Source organism: Salvelinus sp. IW2-2015, linkage group LG16 (genome assembly GCF_002910315.2).
Source record: "Salvelinus sp. IW2-2015 linkage group LG16, ASM291031v2, whole genome shotgun sequence".
Lineage (NCBI taxonomy): Eukaryota > Metazoa > Chordata > Actinopteri > Salmoniformes > Salmonidae > Salvelinus > Salvelinus sp. IW2-2015.
In genome coordinates, this window is record NC_036856.1 from 4,407,765 (window position 1) to 4,413,441 (window position 5,677).

Sequence of the window (5,677 nt, forward strand, 5' to 3'; positions counted from 1 at the left end):
AAAAGAGAGAGATGTCAAGAAGTTTACATACACTCAATTAGTATTTGGTAGCATTCTTTAAATTGTTTAACTTGGGTCAAACGTTTCGGGTAGCCTTCCACAAGCTTCCTAAAATAAGTTGGGTGAATTTAGGCCATTCCTCCTGACAGAGCTGGTGTAACTGAGTCAGGTTTTTAGGCCTCCTTGCTCACACACAATTGTTCAGTTTGCCACACATTTTATATGGGATTGAGGTCAGGTCTTTGTGATGCCCACTCCAATCCTTGACTTTGGTTGTCCTTAAGCCATTTTGCCACAACTTTGAAGTATGCTGGGGTCATTGTCCATTTGGAAGAGCCATTTGCGACCAAGCTTTAACTTCCTGACTGATGTCTTGAGATGTTGCTTCAATATATTCACATATTTTCCTCCTCATGATGCCATCTATGTTGTAAAGTGCACCAGTCCCTCCTGCAGCAAAGCACCCCCACAACATGATGCTGCACCCCAGTGCTTCACGGTTGGGATGGTGTTCTTCGTCTTGCAAGCCAACCCCTTTTTTCTTCAAACATAACGATGGTCATTAGGCCAAACAGTTCTATTTTTGTTTCATCAGACCAGAGGACATTTCTCCAAAAAGTACGATCTGTGTGCCCATGTGCAGTTGCAAACCGTAGTCTGGCTTTTTATGGCGGATTTGGATCAGTGGCTTCTTCCTTGCTGAGCGACCTTTCAGGTTATGTTGATATAGGACTCGTTTACTGTGGATATAGATGCTTTTGTACCTATTTCCTCCCGCATCTTCACAAGGTCCTTTGCTGCTGTTCTGGAATTGATTTTCACTTTTTGCACCAAAGTACGTTCATCTCTAGGAGACGGACCGCATCTCCTTCCTGAGCGGTATGACGGCTGTGTGATCCATGGTGTTTATACTTGCGTATATTGTTTGTACAGATGAATGTGATACCTTCAGGCATTTGTAAATTGCTCCAAGGATGAACCAGACTTGTGGAGGTCTACAATTTTGTTTCTGTGGTCTTGGCTGATTTCTTTTGATTTTCCCATGATGTCAAGCAAAGAGGCACTGAGTTTGAAGTAGGCTTGAAATACATCCACGGGTACACCTCCAATTGACTCAAATGATGTCAATTAGCCTATCAGAAGCTTCTAAAGCCATTACATCATTTTCTGGACATTTCCAAGCTGTTTAAAGGCACAGTCAACTTAGTGTATGTAAACTTCTGACGGCGCTGGAATTGTGATACAGTGAATTATGAGTGAAATAATAATAATAATAAAAATTACTTGTGTCATGCACAAAGTAGATGTCCTAACCGACATACCAAAACTATAGTTTGTTAACAAGAAATTTGTGGAGTGGTTGAAAAATGAGTTTTAATGACTCCAACCTAAGTGTAWGMAAACTTCCAACTTGAACTGTACGTGCCATTTGGCTTCCATGGTCTGGTCGATTATTGTTACAATGTCCATTGGTGCATGTGAGTACCTGTGCTATGTGTTTTGGGCTTTCYTGCCCTTGTGGATTGCGCAGATGATTACAGGTCTCGTCCCGCGTGTTAATCATTCTGCGCTTGTGTATTTATTCGAGGTACTCCTCTCTTTTGTTTGGTTTTTCTGCCCTGTGTTTTGTGTACATGTTTGTTTGGTCTTCGTCCCCGTGCCTTTACAGAGGGAAATAGACTGCAGAAGCATACAAAATATTCGACATAAGGAGCGTGGCATTTCTTATACTCTTTTTATTTTGCCAAGCAAGCAGGACAAATCAACACGAACCGTACTCATTAGCATTTAAAACAGGCTCATTTTTCATACCAACAGGCTTGAGGCCCCCTTGACTGCAATTGAACTCAAAGACCCAATGCTGTTCAACTACGGCTGTAAATAACGGCATTGATAAAAGGCCGAAATTAAACTGTCTGGTGAGAAAAGGGAACCTTTGAATCAACTGAAAGGGCCTTTAATAACAGTGAGTGCTTGGCTGTGAAGTCCCGCCACGAGAAGTGCTTTCTCTGATGAAGGCCACTCAAACTGAATAAACACAGCTGATCAACTCTCTCCACAATCAGTCCTCCATTTCCAGGGTTCAGAGACAGACGATACTCTCCCGAAAAAGAGCCAAGGCAAAATGGAGGATAACGATCATTCGCATCAGCTTGGTGAGGATGTCAGTCCATATACAGTACTGTATAWCTACTGTATATGAGTGAGTAGAGGAGAGAGAGGGAGAATGAATTGTCGTCTTCGGATTTCATTTTCCGCAAAAGTGCATTGGCATCTCGCTGTTCTCACCTTTTGGAAATACCAAGGTTTTTTRCCACCCCTTGCAGGCATTATGAGCAGTGTGTAGTTTGGCTCCCCATCATTCTTCTCCTCCTGAGTGATCTTGCCAAAAAACACCTGCAGACACATGCCGGGGTATCTCACTCACTTTCGCTCCCTGACTAATGTTGACAATTATTAATCAGTCTGTCTCTCTTTCTATCTTGAACTAGTTCGTTTTCTATTGGACTATATGTCAGCGTTGAGGTTCTCTAAGAGTTTGTGATTTCAGGTGTTATTTTGAGACTTGGCTGACAGTGGGAAAAAGTTTATACAGCTTTTGAGGTGAAGGCACATGTATTGTGCGACAGAACAAGCAAATGCATGAAAAACCACAGTTCCAAAGAGCATTTGGAGATAGCAAAGTGAGGGCTATCAGAAATGAAGGGTTAATGTTTTAACCCATCAGAGTCTAAACCCTGTCTAAGCTGGGGGGAGGTTCTACTAGGCTACATGGAATTGTTTTAAGAAGGTCATATCACGGATCATTTAGCTATTTGATTTAGAATTTTAAGAAACCTTAAAGGTATCAAAACAATATATAAAAAATATGTAATTTACAAGCTTTTTTGGACTCATATTAGCCCATTCAAACGCACTGCATAACATATTCAGTACAAGGAACAACAGAGTCCCCAAAAAATATCAAAAGTAAGTTTATACTGAAGTATCTCTCATATATCTGAGAGATATAAGAAAGATCAGGAAAGATTTGTTGTTGTTTTTTTTACATGTATTTAACCCCATTTTATTTGGCATCTCCATATATACACAAAAGGGTCAAACGTTTTAGAACACCTACTCATTCAACACCTACTCATTTTTCTACATTGTAGAAAAATAGTGAAGACATCAAAACTACGAAATAACACAAATGGAATCATGTAGTAAACAAAAAGTTTTAAACAAATCAAAATATATTTTATATTTGAGATTCTTCAAATAGCCACTCTTTGCCTTGATGACAGCTTTGCACACTCTTGCCATTCTCTCAACCAGTTTCACCTGGAATGCTTTTCCAACAGTCTTGAAGGAGTTCCCACATATGCTGAGCACTTGTTGGCTGCTTTGCCCAAACGAGATGGGATGGCGTATTGCTGCAGAATGCTGTGGTACCCATTTCTGGTTAAGTGTGCCTTGAATTGTAAATAAATCACAGATAGTGTCATCAACAAAGCACCCCACACCATAACACCTCCTCCTCCAAGCTTTACGGTGGGAAATACACATGCGGAGATCATCCGTTCACCCACACTGCGCCTCACAAAGACACGCCGGTTGGAACCGAAAATGTCCAATTTGGACTCAGACCAAAGGACAGATTTCCACCGGTCTAATATCCATTGCTTGTGTTTCTTGGCCCAATCAAGTATTTTCTTCTTATTGGTGTCCTTTAGTAGTTGTTTCTTTGCAGCAATTCGACCATAAAGGCCTCATTCACAAAGTATCCTCTGAACAGGTGATGTTGAGATGTGTCTGTTACATGAACACTGTGAAGCATTTATTTGGGATGCAATTTCTGAGGCTGGTAACTCTAATGAACTTATCCTTAGCCAGTTTCATCATAGCCTTTGAGGTACTTGTTAAATCATAGCCTCCAAAACATCCGGTGATTTTGCAGAGCCACATCAATTTACAGGAATACTCATCATCAACGTTGATGAAAGATACAAGTGTTATGCATAGAATTAATGATATATTTGTCACGGACGTTGTCAGGGCAATGACCGGACCAAGGTGCAGCGTGATGAGCGTACATTTCTTTTATTATGAATGTCGCCGACAAAAACAAGAAACAACAAAAATGAACGTGAAGGTGACTAGGGCTATACAGGCCACTAACACAGACAACTACCCACAACTAAGGTGGAAAAACGATAAAGTCCATCATTTATGTCCAAATACCTACTTTTTGTTTGCGCGTTTAGTTCAGTAATTCAAATGCACAAGGGGCGAACACTAAGTCCAGACGAAAAGTCAAAAAAGTTATATTACAGTTCGTAGAAACATGTCAAACGATGTATAGAATCAATCTTTAGGATGTTTTTATCATAAATCTTCAATAATATTCCAATCGGACAATTCCTTTGTCTTTAGAAATGAAAAGGAACYGAGCTCGTGCTCACGGCCGTGCGCATGACTTAGCTCATGGCTTTCTGCCAGACCCCTGATTCAAACAGCTCTTATTCMCTCCCCCTTCACAGTAGAAGCCTGAAACAATGTTCTAAAGACTTTTGACATCTAGTGGAAGCCTTAGGAAGTGCAATCGGACCAAATGTACACTTTGGATAGGCAATCACTGAAAAACTACAGACCTCAGATTTCCCACTTCCTGGTTGGATTTTTTCAGGTTTCCACCTGCCATATGAGTTCTGTTATACTCACAGACATCATTCAAACAGTTATAGAAACTTCAGAGTGTTTTCTATCCAAATCTACTAATGATATGCATATCTTAGCTTCTGGGCCTGAGTAACAGGCAGTTTACTTTGGGCACACTTTTCAACCGGACGTGAAAATAGCGCTCCCAAGCCATAGCCATAAGAAGTTAACAAGGCACACCTATTACTTGAAATGCATTCCAGCTGACTACCTCATGAAGCTGGTTGAGAGAATGCCAAGAGTTTGCAAAGCTGTCATCAAGGCAAAGGGTGGCTACTTTGAAGAATCTCAAATGTAAAATATCTTTTGAAAATATATTTGTTTAACACTTTTTTGGTTACTACATGATTCCATGTGTATTATTTCATAGTTTTGATGTCTTCACTGTTATTCTACTATGTAGAAAATTGTACAAATAAAGAAGAACCCTTGCATGGGTACAGTAGGTGTTCTAAAACTCTTAACCGTTAGTGTACTTCCAGTAAAAAAATGTAACCGGTACCGGGGGACCTTCAGACATGTAAGTGAGAGTCTCACCTTTACATAGAGGGGTACACCTTTCACCGTTAATGCGGAAGTGCGACATAGGCACATGTGATGGATTTAGACCAATTTCAAAAAATATACAGTGGGGAGAACAAGTATTTGATACACTGCCAATTTTGCAGGTTTTCCTACTTACAAAGCATGTAGAGGTCTGTAATTCTTATCATAGGTACACTTCAACTGTGGAAGACGGAATCTAAAACAAAAATCCAGAAAATCACATTGTATGATTTTTAAGTAATTAATTTGCATTTTATTGCATGACATAAGTATTTGATCACCTACCAACCAGTAAGAATTCCGGCTCTCCACCTTTCCACCGTTAATGCGGAAGTGCGACATAGACACATGTGATGGATTTAGACCAATTAAAAAAAATATATGTCTTTAGCTTAAAATGACAGATTTTATGGGATTATTTTATTACGCT